The sequence below is a fragment of the Macaca mulatta genome, chromosome 5 (assembly GCF_049350105.2).
Source record: "Macaca mulatta isolate MMU2019108-1 chromosome 5, T2T-MMU8v2.0, whole genome shotgun sequence".
Taxonomy (NCBI): domain Eukaryota; kingdom Metazoa; phylum Chordata; class Mammalia; order Primates; family Cercopithecidae; genus Macaca; species Macaca mulatta.
This window is the reverse complement of record NC_133410.1, coordinates 9,762,728-9,782,988: the sequence shown is the minus strand read 5'-3', so window position 1 is coordinate 9,782,988 and position 20,261 is coordinate 9,762,728. Positions and strand designations below refer to the sequence as shown.

The following is a 20,261-nucleotide window of genomic DNA, read 5'->3' as shown; positions in this document are numbered from 1 at the left end:
AATAGCAAAAACGGTGATTACTTTTGCACCAACCTAATACTTTCCAAAGATGGCTACAGCCATGTATCCCACCCCACATACATTTCTGCAGTGTATCCTGACACTTCCCATTCAAGGGTGGATCTGTTTCTCCACCTCCCTTAACTTGCATGGCCCTACAGCAGTTTTGACCAACGGAGTGTGACAGAAGGGACACTGTGTCAGCTGTGTGCATAGTCTTTAACTGTCTGGCCAGCTCGGCTTCCTGCCTTTAGAAGCCACCTTCCACCAAAGTCATATGCTATGACTGCTCTACTGTGAATACACCCAAGCCTTGTGCAGAAGCCCTGGGGAGACACCCTGTGGAGAGACAGGGAGGCTGGGGGCATTACGCACCTGCCTTGAAACCAAGGATCCAGTCTGGGCATTCAGCTCAGTTCAGTGCTGAAATCACCATCCAAATGAAACAGCACCAGAGACCCCTAGAGGAAACCACCCAGCTGAGAACCAGGAGAGATAAAAACCAATCGTCATTTTAAGCTACTGTTTTGGAGTGGTGTGTTAGGCAACAACAGATGACTGGAACGGATATTGTCGGCTGGTTATATCATCATCACAATCATTGCTTCATGCAGGGGCCTTTGCTGTTAGATATTCAGGGTACAATTTAAAGATTCATATGACTTGATATTCCATCATGAAGAACATTCATTGTAAGTGAGAACAATAATACATCAGCGAGTGATAGTGGGTGAGCAGGATGCTAATAAGAGGTTCTCTGTTGTGAGTGTGTGTAAAGTGCTAAGAGGACACAGAGGAGTGAGTGGTTATTCTACTTGGAGCAAATATTGGGAAGGGGTGTGGTGGCATTAGAGGAGACATCCTCACAGAGGCAGTGATGTGAGCTGACCTTGAGGAACAATGGGATGTTGCGAAGCAGCAAATGGAGAAGACAGTGGGGATAGATTTTCTCAAGTAATTACAGCAGCTGGAGAACTTCTACCCAGATTTAATGTAAAGAGTAACATTAAGACTGATAATTTGACTTATGTTGCTCAAAAGCTGATTCTAAGTAATTGGAGAGATAATTCGACTACTTAGGATTGATGGTGGAATTTGATTTTTCATATCTCTCGATTGGCAGGGAAAAGAAGAAGCTGCAGTGCAAAATCAGAAGGAGAATAAAGGCCTGAATCTGGCTGACAATTTTTAAAATCCTGTGTTGGCGGGCTGGATTCTGCTGCCCTGAAATGCCTCCTTTTGGGTAGGCTGCAATTAGAGGCATTTGTGCTGCCATTTGTTCCCATTGTTGTTTGTTTGAACAAAAATTCTGTGAATAACGAAAATTCTACATCCAGTTCATCTTCTGTAGATTTTTCTAAGAACTCTATCTGCAAAGATGCGAGGAGTTTTATGATGAAGAAACATGAAGTGTTTCTGTACCATCTTTGTCAAGGTTTCATTTTCTCTTTCAATTTTTTCAATTGCTTTAAATATTGATTAGATACAAAGGAATAGTTATAAAATATGCATACAGTATAAAGAACAATAAAACATATTAGATATGTGTATGCATTCTCAGTTTTTATAAATTACCATTAATTTTGATGTTTTCATTCCTCCTTTCATGTTCACAACTCCACATCCCCAACAAGCAAAAACTATCCTGAAGTGTGGGTTAATCATCCACTTACTTTTATCTTTAGTTTCTATCATTACAAATACTTTAGTTTTGCTGGGTTTTGAGATTCCTGCCAAAAGAATCATGTTACAGATTTTATCTTGCACCCAGACTGCCTAGTTTTGACAACTGGTTCTACCAGTTATGAGCTATGAGATCTTGAGAACGTTAAGAAGCCTCATTGTACCTGTTTTCTCATCTGCAAAATTAAAATAATAATGGTGTGTACTTTGTAGTATTCTTGTGATAATTAAATGAGCTAATTTGTATAAGACATTTAAAACTGTCTGGAACATAATGTGAGCTATGTAAATCTTAGTTCTGATTGTTCTATAGTCTGTTTTATGACTGCCCCAATGTACATTCCAAAGATAATCCATGCTATTGTGGATAGCCATATTTCTTTCCATTTCATGGACATATATTTTATGTGCATATAATACCATTTATTTATACACTCTCCGGTCAATAGACACTTGAGTTGTTTCCTAAATATTGCTTATACCACTGCTGTTAAGAACGTTCCAGTTTACATGTACTAAAGCGTAGATTCAGGAGTATCCGTACAGAAGGTATATTCCTAGGATTGAAATTTCTGGGGCTCAGAGTATGTATACCTTTGATTTTACTTAGGTCACAATTACCAAAGCAGCCAGGTCATTTTATGCTCTCTACCCACAAGTGTGCCTAAGTGACCCAGTTTCTTCATGACTTTGGACAAAGTCATGCCAGTCCTTCCATACTGGGAGTTTTAATTTTTACCAAACCAGTGGGTGGTTTTCATCTGTGTTTTTTGACTATAGTGTAGCTTTAATCTGTATTTTGTTGACTATGGTGTAGCTAAGCATCCTTTCAGATATTTATTAGCCATTAAGCTTTTCTCATCTGCACACAGTGCTTGTCAAATCTTCTGCCAGGTAAAATATATATATATAATTTTTTTTTTGGTCAAGCATTTGTCATTTTCATATTGATTTGTATGCATTATTTATTTATTCTGTACACTTTTCTCAGTTTGCGACTTGAGTTGTTATTCTCTTTTGATATTTCCTTTTGGTGACCATAATTTCAGGTCAATGAGTCATAGCGAACTTTTCCTTATGATTCATTCATTTTGTGTATTGTTTAAAGAAACTTAACGTGAGATCATAGCTTCCTACCTTGAATTCCAAACATCATAAAATCTGCCTTTCACTTTTAAATCTTTAATCAGCCTCTAGTTGATTAATTTGTGTACGGTGTGGAGGGATTTGGGGATTCCTTCCTTCCTTCCCCTTCCCCTTCCTTCCCCTCCCTCCCTCCCTCCCTCCCTCCCTCCCTCCCTCCTTCCTTCCTTCCTTCCTTCCTTCCTTCCTTCCTTCCTTCCTTCCTTCTTTCCTTCCTCCCTCCCTCCCTCCCTCCCTCCCTCCTTGCATGGATAAACAATTTACTCGGCACTGTATATTTAAAATGCTATAGGCCGGGAACAGTGGCTTACGCCTGTAATCCCAACACTTTGGGAGGCCGAGGCGGGCAGATCACAAGGTCAGGAGATTGAGACCCTCCTGGCTAACACGGTGAAACCCCGTCTATACTAAAAAATACAAAAAACTAGCCGGGCGGGCGTGGTGGCGGGCGCCTGGAGGCTGTGCAGGAGAATGGCGTGAACCCGGGAGGCGGAGCTTCCAGTGAGCTGAGATCCGGCCACTGCACTCCAGCCTGGGCGACAGTGAGACTCCATCTCAAAAAAAAAAAAAACTATCCCTCCTCCACTCATCTGCAATGCCAGCTCTGTCATAAACCAAGTTTTATTATACAAGTGGATCTTTTCTAGGTTTTCTTTGCCATGATTAATGTATCTACCCCATGTCAATGCACATGTCCTAATTAGCATAACTTTATTGTAGCTCATGATGTCTTGAAATTTGTATTCCCCGGCTAGCACTTTAGCAGGAGATTGGCTCTTGAATGTCTGCTCTTTCATGTAAATATAGGACACACACACACACACACACACTATCTCTCTTTCTCTCTCTCTCTCTCTCTCTCTCTCTCTCCCCCTCTCCCTCTTTTTGGGGATTTTGGGCTGGAATTACTTTGAAGTCTACAGATGACTTAGAAGATAAATGACAGCTTTATGACGTTGAGTTCTCTAGTTCATGAACATGTTATATATCTCCAGAGAGACCAAGAGACAGAGAGAACTTCTTCAACGTAATTCCACAATGTTTCATAATTTTCTTTCCAAAAGACTAGACCTTAACATGTCTTGAGAAATCTTTTTTAGACATTTGACTTATTTTAATGATATTGTAAATGCTAAGATACCAACATTTCATATTTTCATGTCTGTTGCTAGTATATATTTTTGATGTGATGCAGACAGCAGGCTTCCTAAAAGTTTTATCCATTCGAATAATCTGTTTATTCTTTCATGTTTGTTATATAGATAATTATATCATCCATAAATAATTAAATTTTATTTTTTCCTCTCCATTTCCTTTACATTTTTTTTTCTTGCCTGACTACACTGTTTAGGCTAGATTAAAGTGGTGATAGCAGGCACCTGCATTCTAAATCTTGAGGGAAATGCTCTAATGTTTCCCCACAAAGTACAAGGCTTGTTTTCAGATTTAGATAGGCTTTGAATATCAGGTTAAAGACTCTAGGTTGCTGAGAGACTTCATATATATATAAAATCAGTAAATATTTATCAATATATTTAATCAATATTTTCCTTATTTATTAAATGACTTTTTTTCCTTCTGCTTTTGTTAATGTAATGATTTATATTAATGGGTTTGCTAATGTTAAACTAAACTTGATTTTCTGAGATAAATTCCACTTGGTCATGACATGTTATTTGTTAACACATCGGTGCAGTGTTTCATTGATGAGTATTAATGAGAATGGCCTGTAATTTTCTTTCTTTCACTCTCCTTGCTGGTTAGCATCACATTTGTGCTGGCCTCATCAAATGAGTTGCAGTTTCTATTGTCTAATTTTCTATTCTGGACAAGAGACTATGTAATGGGGAATACACTGGACCTGTATCAGCAAGCTGGTCTTGGATTGGTATCCTTGAGGGAAGGTTTTCAGCTATTGGTTAAATATCGTTGATGGTTATAGAAAGATATTCAGTTTTACTATTCCTTCATGAGTAATTTTTGTTGCTAGATATTTTTCTACATGTGTGTTTGTTCACTAATATTCTGTTACCATTTTAAATTCTGTTGTGCCTATAATGATGTTCCCTTTATCAGTTCTTACTTGGTCTGTTGGTGTCTCCCCTTTTGTTCCTGATTAAGCTTGCCAAAGGTTAATACATTTCAGTAGTCCTCTGTGTTTTCATTTCATTTTCGATATGAGTAACTTCTTTTTATGATTTCCTTCTGTCTATGTTCTTGGCAATATGAGTTTGTTATTTCACTGATTGCCAAATTAGGTGCTTCATTAATTAAATTTTAGCCCTCCTGTTCTACTATAAATATTTCAGTTATATATTTCTATATTACTGTTCATTTTAAATATTAAATTCCCATTATTATTTATTCTTTGAATTATAATTTGCTGATCTATAAATAAATTCTGGAGTTTTTTACTACCTTGTCACTGATTTCTAACTTAATCATATGGTGGTTGTAAAAAAATGGTCTATAAGCTATTATTTTGTAAGTTTTTCTGAGAATTTATGTTCTTTTTTTCATACTTTAAGTACTGGAGTACATGTACAGAATGTGCAGGTTTGTTACCTAGTTATACATGTGCCATGGTGGTTTGCTGCACCCATCAACCTATCATCTACATTAGGTATTTCTCCCAATGCTATCCCTCCCTTACCCCCCCCCCACCTCCTGACAAGCTCCAGTGTGTGATGTTCCACTCCCTGTGTCCACGTGTTCTTATTGTTCAACTCCCACTTACGAGTGAGAACGTGTGGTGTTTGGTTTTCTGTTCTTGTGATAGTTTGCTGTGAATGATGGTTTCCTGTGGCATCCTTGTCCCTGCAAAGGACATGAACTCATCCTTTTTTATGGCTGCATAGTATTCCATGGTATATATGTGCCATATTTTCTTTATCCAGTCTATCATTGATGGGTATTTGGGTTGGTTCCAAGTCTTTGCTATTGTGAACAGTGCTGCAGTAAACATATGTGTGCATGTGTCTTTATAGTAGAATGATATATGGGGCATTTTTTTTTCAATATTCCATGTGTGCATGAAAAGAAGGTAGATACCACCATAAGTGCATGCAGTGTTTTAGAAATATCAACAAGAATTTTGTAAATTATTAAAAGACAAGGTGTTAAAAACATTTAAAGTAATTGTGAATTTGTCTTTTTCCTGATAGTTATTTGCAAATACATGTATTATTGAAACAGGATTTTCAAACTATTATTTCCTCCTGATGAACTAATTTTTATATTGTAATGTAGTGACCTGCTTTGGAAAAATGTTTTTCCCTGAAGAGCTTATTTTGTCTGCTATTAATATAATAACCAAGCCAGCTTCTTTTAGTATTTTAACAATCGTCTTTTTTTTTTTTTTTTTTTTTTTTTTTTGAGACGGAGTCTCGCTCTGTCGCCCAGGCTGGAGTGCAGTGGCGCGATCTCGGCTCACTGCAAGCTCCGCCTCCTGGGTTTATGCCATTCTCCTGCCTCAGCCTCCTGAGTAGCTAGGACTACAGGCGCCCGCCACCTCGCCCGGCTAATTTTTTGTATTTTTAGTAGAGACGGGGTTTCACCGTGGTTTCGATCTCCTGACCTTGTGATCCGCCCGCCTCGGCCTCCCAAAGTGCTGGGATTACAGGCGTGAGCCACCGCGCCCGGCTCGTCTTTTTTTTTTTTAGACAGTCTTGCTCTGTGACCCAGGCTGGAGTGGAGTGGTGCGATCTCCACTCACTGCAACCTCCACCTCCTGGGTTCAAGCGATTCTCTTGCCTCAGCCTCCTGAGTAGCTGGGATAACAGGTACTCACCACCATGCCAGGCTAATATTTGTATTCTTAGTAGAGACAGGGTTTCATCATGTTGGCCAGGCTGGTCTCAAACTCCTGACCTCAGGTGATCCACCCACCTCGGCCTCCCAAAGAGCTGGGATTACAGGCATGAGCCACTGCGCCTGTCCTCAAATGTCTTTTAACTAGATAATTTTCTCCATTTATAGTTACTAAAATTACTGACATTTGTCTCCAAACTTTATTTTTTGCTTTCTATTTGACCCCCCGTTTTGCTTCTTTTTTTTTTTGATCTCCTGTTGTTTGTGTGCATATGTGTATGTGTATTTTTGACTCCATTTTACTTCTATCAGTTTGTCATATGTTTATTATATATTCTACTGGTATCTTTGTGATTTCCCTAGATATTTTAATACACAAGTAAATTATCAACATCTATAGCTAAACAATGTATTTACTATCTTGTAGAGTAATAATGGAACTTTCAACACTTGAATTCTGATCACTCACAATTTATACGCTACTGCTGTTATGAATTTTAATTCTATGTTATTCGTTAATTTTTTTAAGGTTTTCATTATTAATGTTTCAAACAGTCAATACTTTTAAATATTTACCCAAATATTTAGCATACTGTTTGTCTTTGGTCATATTTTATTTTATTTATTTTTTTAGAGCACATGCAACTTTATTCTAAATAAACTGGCAAAGGAAATCATAAATTTAGGGCCCAGTGTGTGATGTTCCCCTCCCTCTGTCCATGTGTTCCCACTGTTCAATTCCCACTTATGAGTGAGAACATGCGGAGTTAGGTTTTCTGTTCCTGTGTTAGTATGCTGTGAATGTTCATTTCCAGCTTTATCCATGTCCCTGCAAAGGATATGAACTCATCCTTTTTCATGGCTACGTAGTATTCCATGGTGTATATGTGCCACATTTTCTTTATCCAGTCTATCATTGATGAGCATTTGGGTTGGTTCCAAGTCTTTGCTATTGTGAACAGTGCTGCAGTAAACATATGTGTGCATGTGTCTTTATAGTAGAATGATTTATAATCCTTTGGGTATATACCTAGTCATGGGATTGCTGGGTCAAATGGTGTTTCTGGTTCTAGAACCTTGAGGAATCACCACACTGTCTTCCAAAATGGTTGAACTAATTTACACTCCCACCAACGGTGTAAAAGCATTCCTACTTCTCCACATCCTCTCCAGCATCTGTTCTTTCCTGACATTTTAGTGATTGCCATTCTAACTGGCGTGAGATGGTATCTCATTGTGGTTTTGATTTGCATTTCTCTTAATGACCAGTGATGATGAGGTATTTTTCATATGTTTGTTGGTCGCATAAAAGTCTTCTTTCAAGAAGTGTCTGTTCATATCCTTCACCCACTTTTTGATGGAGTTGTTTGGTTTTTTTCTTGTAAATTTGCTTAAGTTCCTTGTAGATTCTGGATGTTAGCCCTTTGTCAGATGCATAGATTACAAATTTCATATCTCACACTTTCCACTGAGGATCATATTTTTCAGTATGTAGAACAAAATTTGGAATTTTTTTTAAATGAAAGCCTATAGTAAGAAAATACTTTTTAATGCCAAGAAAGTCTTTATTTTCTTAAAATGATAACTTCATTAGTAGTTATTAGACATATAATTTCAGATTGGTTGTTTTCTCTCAGACTCATAAACTTATTTTTTATGCCCTTTTGCAAACAGTAGGTATTACTGAAAAATAAATGCTTTGGAAGGTAATATTTATTTTCTCTCTGGATGCTTTTAAAGCCTTCTCTATGTTTTTTGGTTTTCTGTAGTTTTACTATAATATGGATAGATGTGAATTTTTTCTTATTTAACCTGCTTTGGATACATTGGATATCCTGATTTTCTATTTTGTTGTTTTTTCATCATTTCTCAATACTCTGTCATTATCTCTTTGAATATTTTTCCCTCATTCTTTCCCATCTTTTTCTGAAACTTTGATTAGATGCATACTAGACCTTCACATTTTAGCCTTCATCTCCCAACCTTTCATTCAGAGTTTCTATTTCTTCACTCTAGCCTGAATTCTGAATGATGTATTTTAAGGATTTACATATCAATTAATTAGTTAAGTATCTTTATTTGTGTCTAAACTGTATTAAACCTGTAATACAATCTTTTCACAAATTTACTTGTTCATTTTTATGTCTCATTTTTATTTTTTATATGAAAGTTCCTTTTCTTTAGTTAAACATAATATGTACACTTTGTTCATGTGTTCACTAATGGATATATGACATATAACATTTGTCCACTAGTTTTAACTTCTAGACTAAACAGCTAACCCTATTGTCTGTTGTTTCTTCTAGCTCTCACTTTGCTGCTGTTATCTGAAGAATTTTTTTATTTTGTCTGCATGCTCATATTTCTTACAAATTAATCCATGGGAATTCTTTGAGGCCTGGGTTGAAAGTGTGCTCCCCCAGAGAAAATTTGTATTTGTTTTGTCAGGTACCTAAAGGAACTATTAAAACAGGCCTTCCTTACATTACTCAGATTGAAGGTTTCTAGACAATCTAGGCTGAAATCCCATGCATATTTGTTAATTCTCAGGAGGAAATTTTGTCCCTTAAGTATTGATGTTTGAGAGTACAGAGGTAGGCTTATCTCTAGTTCTCCCTTACCCTGAGAGAGCAGCTCTTTAGAGGCCAGTTTTACACACAGGTGGGTCTCCTATTAGACTCCTTTTCTTCACTCTCCTGCTAGGTTACTCCACAGTGTAGAATATGTGAGCTTTGTGTCAAGTCTCCCATGTTCTGCCAGGCCATGAAAATCAAAGGCCATTTTCCTCTGTGTTGGCAAAGCAACTAAGGAGAAAGCAGATTTCAGTTCTTTGCTTCTCTTTCTAGGTTCTCATCTTTATCCACCTTCATTTAGATTTTGGGCTCTCTCTGAATAGTCCCTACTTTTGGCATCTATTAATTGAAAATTAGTTACTTAAAAAAAAACTTTTCTATTGAAGGTTAATCATGATATCTGTTTATTATGCTACAAGAAATAAACAATATCCTCCCTATGGAATTCAATTTTTTATTTTAATAAAATTATAGTTAAAAATAGAAGGAAAGAGGATTTTACGTTTTTCATTCCATCATCGGTGCTCTTATTTTTACGTAAAGGTTCTTTGCTTAATGTGATTCACTAACGTTTTACAAAGGCATATTCAATGAACATGAATTAAGCTCTACTGCATGCCAAACTTTGTGCTATTCCTATTCAAATACATTATCTCATTATATTTAATCTTCAGAGATAAAGGATTCAAGGGCTACTCTATATATTAAGATGCAAAAACCAGATCTCCCTGGTTTGAGAGATGAAAGAGGGGAATGAGCACTGACCCTCTCATTGTCAGGGAAATGTGAAGTAGATAAGATTCATGAGATGATCGAGATACCTTTGAGAAGAATTTTGTTAGTACTGAGCTTCTGTGCTCTTTCAAGCTTTGGACATGAATGTCTAGAAGAATGGAACAAAGGGGAAACCATTGACTCAGAACCAGAAAGGCAGAGGCCTAATTTTTTCTCCACTACTCATAAGCTCTGTGAACCCAGGTAAAAACCTTTACTCTGTAAGCCTTGGATTTCTTTATTAGAAAAAGAAAAAAAGAAATATTGGAAAAAGAAAAAGAAAACTTCTACCAATTTTCTCCACCATCTTTCATATGCCCATGCTTGAAATGGCAGAATGTTTGATCATGAAGACAAATGACTTTGGCTGCTGTGACAAGAGATTATGTGAGAAGAGATTAAGCCTTGAAATCAAGCAGACCACAGTTGCAATCTTTTCTCTGCTAGATAAGAGTTACATGATATAGTGTATGTAAAGCACATGAGAACTGTGTGGCATTGCGTGCCAATTAGTTTGTAGTTCTTAGAACTTGGAGTCCTAAGACAATAACAGCTCCAGCATATAATGGCACTTGAGACTCAGATAAACTGGTCAGTTTCCTCATCTATTACATAAAAGAGATGATAATATATGTCTCACAAGACTGGTCCCCTGATGCCACTTGAGATAGTACATGAGAAAGATCTTAATCACCTCAAAAGGACCATAAATATGAGATATCTCATTATGTGGTATTTTGTACAGTGAGATATTTAGCTAAGAATATCAGTAATGAGATAGGGAGTCTGTCCTATAACACCAGGATTGAAGTGAAATATGAGACATGATTCCATTTGTTTTCTGGTTTGCAGCCTATGTAGAAGGTGAATCTTCGGGGTCTGTTAGTGTCCAGAGATGAGTCACAGTGAAATCAGTGAATTTGACACAATTAAATGTGGTGGAATGAGCACTGACCTAGAATCTGGAAATCCAGGTTTCAGTTCAGAATCTATGGCAACTTTTTGAGGATAAGAGGAGGAGCATCTATGGGACTTAGGGCATAACATATCTATGTTTATCGGTCTTGCATAGCCATCACCTACAATAGTGTCTTGCATGGGTCAGCTGAATGAACAAGTGAAACATTTTTTTTACAGTTTGTTTTCCCTCCATAAAATAGTGATTATAATGGCTACCTCTTGGAATTACTTGGATATATAAGAAAGGCCTCACCTAGGACATAGTGGTTACTTAACATAGAGTACTTCCCTCCCTGAACTGCTAATAAGAATCTCATATCTGTATCCTAGGTGGATTTAATATGACTTCTTTTTCTACAAGTTAGAGTTCAATCATATGTCCATAAAATAAAGTGCTCTTCCAACTCCAAAAAGCTATGTCTTAAATTCCCTTCTTGTTCTTCACCGGAATTAATTACAACAAACAAAAGAAAATGAACAGATTCTGCTGGCAAAACTCAAAATCCAAAGGAGACACATGTATAACTATTTCCCAATCTTCAAAGACTTCAAAGTCCACCAGCTCAGATGCCTCATAAAAAGTAGCAAGATAGGAGACAGAAACTGAAAATGTCCAAGGACCTCCAACAAGCCTGAGACTCTGTGGTGGCAGGCACCAAGTCCCCACTTTTCACTAGATAATCACAGAGGGAAATGGTTGAGAAATGAATTATCTCTTGATACATAATAAGTTTCTGGTGATAACTTCAGGGCCAGCCTATGATGAGCTATGATTTCTGTATATCACATAGAGATTTAACCCACTTAGTAGGGGTTAATGAAGTAAGACTCAGCTCTTACCCTGAGGATATGAAAGTCTGTGGGGGTCTGGAAGGCACTAATGACAGCATCACCTGGGAAACATGGGGATAGGGATGTATACAATGTTCAGTGATGGCAACAAAAAGAGTGTGGGGAAAAAACCTACCCAAAGATAGGCCATCTTGAAGACATATGTCTTCAGTGGAGTCTTAACAACAAGAGTCTTTGTTCAGCAATTTCTTCCTGTTGCCAGATCTGTGGCTGTGAAATCATGCACGCAGATTGTTCACAGAGTTGCTATAGGAACATGTGCATAAAGTTGATCTTAAGGGATAATGAATAGTTAAGAATAATAGTTTGAATGTGGGTGTTTGCTCTCCTGTGGAACATAGGCAGCTACATTTACCCATGATTATGTTCAGGTTTACATACAAGAAAAAAAAAAAAAGCAGGTGAGAGAATAAAGCCCTTCTCTACCTTGATTGCAGTGTGGCTGTGACGTTGCACTCAGTGCCAAGAAGCACACAGCTTGGTGGCCCACTTCTGTCTTCTCCATTTCTATCTTTCACAGGCCAGTTTCATTGGCACTGAGGAATTTCTTCCTGGCAAAATGAATTTGGTTGGGCACATCTGCTCCAAAGCTGATAATATGTCTTGGAAACCCATTATCAGGCCATTTCACTTTGCACTTCAAATCTTGGGTCTATTTCCTGAGCTGACACATAAGTGACATAGACTGTCCCTTAAAATGCCAAAGCTCTCTGGATTTAAAAATAAACCTTAACCTTACAAAATTCAGCCTTTAGTTCTCTTTTGTGTTTTATTTAAAAGAAGTGTTCAAGTTAACTGAAATGCACTTAGAATTTGAAAATTTAAAAAACTTTTTAATTGATATATAATAATTTTACATATTTTAAGAGTATGGGTGATATTTCGATACAGGTATACAAGGTGAAATGGTCAAATCAAGGTAATTCACATACCCACACTCAAATTGAAATTTAAGTTAAAGTCCTCCAAAACTTGTTCACCCACCACTGTGAACACTTTGGTGTTATTTCTTTCCAGGCTTTCTTCTATTCAAAATGTTAGATTACCCCCATAATATAAATCATATTTGGCAAAATAGGGATTTTACTGTTCATATATTGTTGTAGCTGCCTTTTTTCTTTAATAAATAATGGGCATCTGCCTGGATAAATAAATAGAATTTACAAGCCCATTAAAAAAAAATCAAGGTAATTGGGATATCCATCACCTCAAACCCTTATCTTTTCTTCGTGTAGGGAATATTAAAATTCTTCTCTTCTAGCTATTTTGAAATATACAATAAATTATTGTTAATTCTAATTTCCCTACTGTACTCTTGAATAATAGAACCTACTTCTTCTATCTAACTGTATTTTTGTACCCATTAACCAACTTCTCTTCAAAGGCAGTATCTACACTTACAGTTTTAATGAATGTTTATCTGTGTGTGCATATGTGCCATTTTATAAGTACCTACTATGTACCTGGTACATATATTATGGTATAAGCTAATCTTAAATATTGAATGAAGATTAAATATATTATTATATTTAAAGTAAATGATTAGGCAGTTAAGTATGTAAATTCATGTCTATCTGACTTAAGCACTTGTGTCATTTCTATTTAACCATTTATAAGGTTCTTACCCTCAGAAAGGAGGGGAATGGATATTTCAGGATGAGTATAGAATCTTAAAACAATAGGGTTAAAAGTTCCCTTGAAGCACATTTATTCACTTCGCAGGCATTTAGTGAGCTCTGTAGCATGGGCTGGGCAACGACTAGACTCTGGGGACAGTGACATAAAATGTATCCCTCTGTCCATCATCATTCACTTGTGTCTTCACATCATACTATTAGCTGCTAGAGGCAGTGAGGCTCAAGGCTGAGACATAGGATGGATGCTTGACATTGCAGGGGACACCTATCTAAGGCTGAAGTGGAATCCCAGAGAGGAAGGAGATCAGGGAAGGCTTTTCGGAATAAGTATTTACTTTTACCATTCACCCCACTTCCTTTAATGGCTCCAGGCCAACCCATAAATGTATTTCAAGATTCAATCACAGGCAGAGCAAACAGTATGTGCAAGTGCAGGAAGACACCAGATGCTTACCCAGCTATGAACTGGGATCTTCTAAGCCTTGAGATCTAGCTAAGATTGGCATAAATGCCCTTTTCATTCTTTGTAGAAATTTGAAGCCCTGCTTAAGAAGTATATGAATCCCCAGCATACGTATCCTCTCATAACTATCTCTGGTTCAGAGTGCAGGGCAGGAATTCAGAAGCAGCAGAAAAACTGACTTCACTTAATATCTTGCTGAGCCATATTGAAGTCAGTGAGAAAAGGAAAATCATTAATACTGATCCTGTTTTTATTTTAAAATTTGACTTTTATTACGAATTGCTTGCATTAACATCATTTTTTAAATATTGCATTCATTTTGATTACTGACATTGTTTGGTGCCCCCTTAAATTTTGCTCTCAATGCAAGGGCCTCATGTGTCTCACCCTGTTCTTCTTCCTGAGCCTCCACTATATTCTGGGTTGCACAGTGTAGGGTCCCTGAGCTCAAACCTAGGCTCTGCCTCTTACTAGCTGGGAAACAACTTACATGTGACCAAACCTCAGTGTGTCTCAGTTTTGTCATCTATAAAATGGAGATAATAACAGCACCATATTTTTCAGTTGTGAGGTTTAACTGAGTCCATACATGGAATGTGGTAGGAGAGCACCAAACACCTAAAAAGCACAGTTGTCAGTTATTATGAAGGCACCTAAATAAATATGAGCAATCATTGCTCTTTGGTCCTCCCGTCCCACTATAGCAACAACCAAGACAAGCCAAAGCTTTGTCTTTGTATGTAAAGCAAATTTGTGCCTGAAGATTTGGGAGTAATGCTGAATGGAAATATGCTCTACACCTGAAACAACTTAAATCACCCAACAGACACATGCATTCCTTGTGACTACTTCCTACGCGGCTCTGCCCCTCAGTAAGAGCCATACTCAGCTTCCTGATATACACGGGCTCCTCTTTTCTCCCTTCACGAGGTATCCTCCTTGTCCTCTTGCCCCTGTGTAATCCAAATTCATCTCCATATTATGCAGAACACTTTGATTTTCTCCAGCCCTTTCTTCAAAAATCAGTTTCAGGCCTGCGTTCATAGCCAAACTCACTGAGATTCACAGTAGAGAAAAGGAATTTCTGTGTAACATGATCTAGGGAACTACAGTTGTAAACCATCTAAGAGCATAAAATAATTGAGGAACAGAAGATATTTGATGTGGTTGGGGCCCAAAGATGTCATAGTGGAATTTCCCTTTGGGACATTTGGACATGTATTTGTGACACTGAGAGTTTACAATTGAATTGGTATTTGGGCATATTATAAACTAATTTTGAATTCTCATTGAGGGTATATTAGAAAGTGTGATAGTGTGATAGTCTCACTTGTGAGAGTGAGGATTCTGGCGTAGCCCCTCCCTCATCCACCCTGTACCAATCCTCTGTTATTATACACCTGTGCATGGCTGTGTATCTTCTTCCCAGTGTGTTCTCCTTTGTCACTTCAGCACCTATCCTTGTGGAAGCAGGAAGTTATGATACAGGAGCAGCAGGCAAAAGAAAGGAAAATAGTCACTATCGGGCAACCATGATAGACTATTTTCTTACTTCTGAACTGTAGGCACCATCAGGACAAGGACTGTGTCTCTCTTGGTCATTATTTTATCCATCCCAAATATATAGCACCAACCCTGGTTCAGAGTAGATATCCAAGAGACATTCTGTTGACTGATTATTGCTAGAGCAACCGATTAAAAGATGAGCAGAAACTAAAGATGGTATCTCATGAGTGTGAAGTCATATGAGTTTCTCCCTCTGCAGCCATCACAGGGAGGAGTAAGTACAAAGAACTATTTATAACTTTCCAGGAAGATTCATTCTACTCCAGGTGACATAAGTTAGAAACACAACCAGCAGAGAAAACGTGAAGGTGAGAGTAACATACTAGCCAAGACCCAGAACACTTACATCCTGGAGTTGAACCACACAGTTTTAAGCATCGTGTCTATTTTTCCATTTGTCTGTCTGTCTAAATGTGTGTGTATATATAGCCTCCTTTGTTCTAGGTAGAGCATCTGTCATCCATCAATACAGATTTACCAGATACCAACTAAGATAAACATTAAAAAATGGCGACTTACAGCTTTGAAGCATTTAACATTTGAAATGTCCATCAGTGTTCACTATTTTACATGCCCTTCTCAGGAGCTCTAAAGGAATTATAGGGCAAACATAATTATTACCATTTTGGAGTTGAGACGACAGAGGATTAAAGAAGTTAGATGACTTTCCCAGCTACCCAGCTATCAAATGACAGTGTACCCAGTGAGTTAAGTTTGGTCATTGTCGTTTGCATTGTTTTATTTTTCCCCCTTTTTTTGTATATGGGTGAGGAAACTACAGGGCAAAGTTTTCATGACTTACCCACATGCATACAGGTCCAAGATGCACTAGCACAGTCAGATAGCCAGTTTTTTCTTTCTAATGCTCATGCCGTCTTCTCTCTCCTCATTCCTTCCTCCCTGCTTCTATCCTGGTGGTGCACTCTGCCTAGAAAGACCTCCTCTCCCCAGCTGGTCTACCTTTAGGGTATAAATTAAATGACTCTCCAGAAAAAAAATGTTCCTTATTCTCTGAACCTCAAGGAACATCCTTCCTGTGCCTGTTTTCTCTCCTTTGCATTGTTTCATGTTGCCTCGGCCTTTCAATCAGAAGCTCCCTGAGGGCAAGTGCAATATCTCGGCCATCTCTGTACGATGCAGGACGATTCTGCGACTTGTCAGGCATGTGGCAGGAGGAACTGGACATGAAGTAAGAGTATGTATGGCAGTGTATGCTGAAAATAGTAAACGACACTATGTAGGTCCAATTTGTGTATTTATTTCTACTTTACACCTTTGTCTTTATTGAAATAGACTTACACAGTTTGTTTCTCATACGTTAGGTAGGTGTTTTAGTCCATTTTCACACTGCTGATAAAGACATACATGAGACAGTGATTTATTATCAAGAAAAAGAGGTTTAATGGACTAACAGTTCCACATAGCTGGGGAGGCCTCACAATCATGGCGGAAGGGCGAAAGGCACATGTTACGTGGTGACAGACAAGAGAAAATGAGAACCAAGAGAAAGGGGAAACCCTTTATAAAACCATCAGATCTCACGAGACTTATTCACTACCATGAGAATGGTATGGGGGAAACACCCCCATGATTCAATTATCTCCAACCAGGTCCCTCACACAATACGTGAGAATTATGGGAGCTGCAATTCAAGATGAGATTTGGGTAGGGACACAGCCAAACTATATCAGTAGGAGAATTGTATTTTTGAGACTTCCAAGTTAATGGATGATGTACTTGAAGGATGCATTTTGTCATGTATTTAATTATTCACTTATTCATTCAGAAGAAGAGGTCTGAAAGCTAAGAGCTGTACATATGCAGCACTCCCAGCAGCTGGGGGAATAAATCTCTTAGTCCCAAAGGGGACTAAGCACATCACAGTACAGTATCCACTATGGTCTTGGCATAATGTTTGGATTCTATCCCAAGGGCAATGGGGTCTCCACTGGAGTGAGAGTAGTGTCTGCAGTTTACCCTTCACTCCATGTAAGCTCCTGTTTCTGCTGAAGTCATTCCGCACCCTTAGTGCAGACCCAGGTTATCAGAAACCCCAATGATGGGAACCATCTGCTGTCTCTCTACCTCCACCGAGGCTTCCGCTCCTACCAGCAAAACCCCGGTAACAACATTCCCATTCCCCATCCCTCTCATACTAAGTCCTCCAGCCCCAGGAGGCCTGTGAAACCCCACTGAGTAAGCCCTCCCCGCACCCCTAGCAAAGCTCCCGACCTCCCACTCCAACCGTCCCTCAGGAGGCCCATTCTTCTCTACTTAAGGGTCGAAATCATGCTAGAAAGTTTAAACATGACTCCCTGTATTCTCCCACAGCTTCAACACACCCAAGGCAAAAATCCTACATTCTGATCCAATGCTTTAATTTTTTTACATGAAAAATAGCCCTGACATGCTCAGCGGTTGAGGGTTGGGCAAGCTTCCAGAGTCAGCTGCCACGAGGCCCCCTTCGCTGTGGCTTCACTTCCAGCTATAGCAAAGGTCTGCCTCTGAAGCTTGAAACACAGGCTCCCAGGTGAGCGCTTCCTGCTGGCTTCCAGCATCTGCTTTTCATCTGCCTATAAGTAGGTTTCACGTTGCTGTTTATAGTTCTTGCTACAAGGACAGTTTCTGGGCAAGGAAGCAGCAGCCTGCGGTGCTTGGGAAAAGGCAGAAGCGTGATGATGGAAGAGGAAGAACAATAGTAACCGCTCACACTAGTGCAGCCCTTCCTAGTCTGCATCTCCAGCCTGGCCATAGGATTCACATTTTATTAAGGAGGTGGAAGTGAAGAATGTGCAGTTTCCTTAATGGTGCATAGCAGTTAGCAATAGAGGAAGAATTATAATACACAAGGTGTATGAGTGTGTATATGTGTGTGTGTGACACAGAGAGAGAGAGACACTTTTAAGACCTCTTCAAAAATGTTAGTCCAGGCTGGGCGCGGTGGCTCATGCCTGTAATCCCAGCACTCTGGGAGGCGGATGTGGGAGGATCGCCTGAGGTCAGGAGTTCGAGACCAGCCTGGCCAAAATGGCGAAACCCCACCTCTACTAAAAATACAAAAGTTAGCTGGGCGTGGTGGTGCATGCCTGTAATCCCAGCTACTTGGGAAGCTAAGGCAGGAGAATCGCTTGAACTCGGGAGGCTAAGGTTGCAGTGCGCTGAGATCACGCCCCTGCACTCCAGCCTGGAGACAGAGCGAGACTCTGCCTCAAAAAAAAAATAGAGACAAAAAAAAATGTTAGTCCATTGTCCTCCTCCATGCAACAATGCCCCAAATAACCTCTTTGGCAGAGACTTCAGAAACAAGAAGCGTACTCATTGTCTTGAAAGTTAGATTGTAGTGTTATTGATTCAAATGACTGCAGATCAATGATCCATCATCAAACTGAAAATAAAAGATAGTGTGGTCTAGGGAAACAGAGCCCAGACATTAGAAATTGGGCACCTCTGGAGTTGAGTCTTAGTTATATTCCACTTTGTGTGTGTCATGGAAGAAATAATTTCACATTGCAATGCCCCCAGTGTTTCACCAATGTAGTAATTTCTTTCACGAGAGAATGTTTGTCAGGCACTCAGAGCAGCACTATCCAACAGAACTTTCTGTGATGATGGAAGTGTTCTAAATCTGCACTGTCCAATATGGTAGCCGTTTGCAACATGTGGCTACTGAGAACTTAAAATGCAACTAGTACAACTGACGAACCTAATTTTTATTCATTTTTAAATGTTTCATTAATTTTAATTTATATTTAAGTAGCCACATGGACGCATGGCTACCATATTGGAGAGTAAATATCTAGAAACTGCTAATTCATGATCTTATTTGTTCTCCATGACTTTTATAAAGCCCAAAGTCTTTTCGTTTTATGGATGAGGAAACTGAGGCCCACAGGAAATCCCATTAGGCTCTCGTAGGGGTGTCTCATGCCGTTAGTTGGTTCCCAAGCTGAGAGCCATAGGCAGCCCCCTCTCACCCAGCCCAGCAGGATACATGCAAGTCCTAAAGCCAGTTGATCATCGCCTGAGCAGAGAAAGCGCTTTGCACAATGAGCCAAAGTCCCTGACAAAGTGTTACTCATTGAGTCAGTGCGGAGGCATCCTGTCTAAACCATTTCCGTCACCAGCAGAAGAGACTGGCTGGGTAAAAGACTCAGAGCCATTCCGTCAGTTTCATGCAGCCTCCCTCAGCAGTGCAAGAAAGGGCCTGAAACTTGATGTTAGACTCTTTTTGTATTGGCCAGAAATGTCTCTAACTCGCCAGGTAAAGAATATTCTGAAACGCCCACTTCAGTTCAATGATTTGAGGCCTTCAAAGATGTCTTCTGGAAGGCACCTATAGGAGCCGAAGTGTGTCCCACAAACATGCATATGCTGAAGCCCTAACCTCCAGCATCGCAGAACGTGACTGCGTTTGGAGACAGAGGTAACTAATTTCAGGTGAGACCATTAAGCTGGTCTCTAAGCCAATGTGACGGATGTCCTGATGAAGAAATTTGGGCACAGATGTTCAGAGGGGACCATTAAAAACACAGAGATAAGACAGCCAGCTACAAGCCAAAGAGAATGGCCTCGGGAGAAACCTTGATCCCAGATTTCTGGCCTCCAGAATTGTAAGATAACAAATATCTGTTGTTTAAGCCACCCAGTCTGTGGTTCTCTCCTATGGTAAGTTCAAGCAAACTAATACAGCATTTATTTGATAAATCTCTCCAAATGATTCTAGCAGGAAGCACAGGCGGGCAACTCTAGCTTTAATTCATCAAAGAGTGACAATCATAGTACACCACTGTCAACAGCAAC

At 39.0% G+C, this 20,261-nt stretch overlaps 1 protein-coding gene across 2 annotated transcripts in view; it reads left to right on the top strand.

The window, feature by feature from the left end:
• CLNK (cytokine dependent hematopoietic cell linker) overlaps positions 1-20,261 on the top strand; it is a 246,907-nt gene that overhangs the window by 77,217 nt on the left and 149,429 nt on the right. The window lies entirely within an intron of this gene.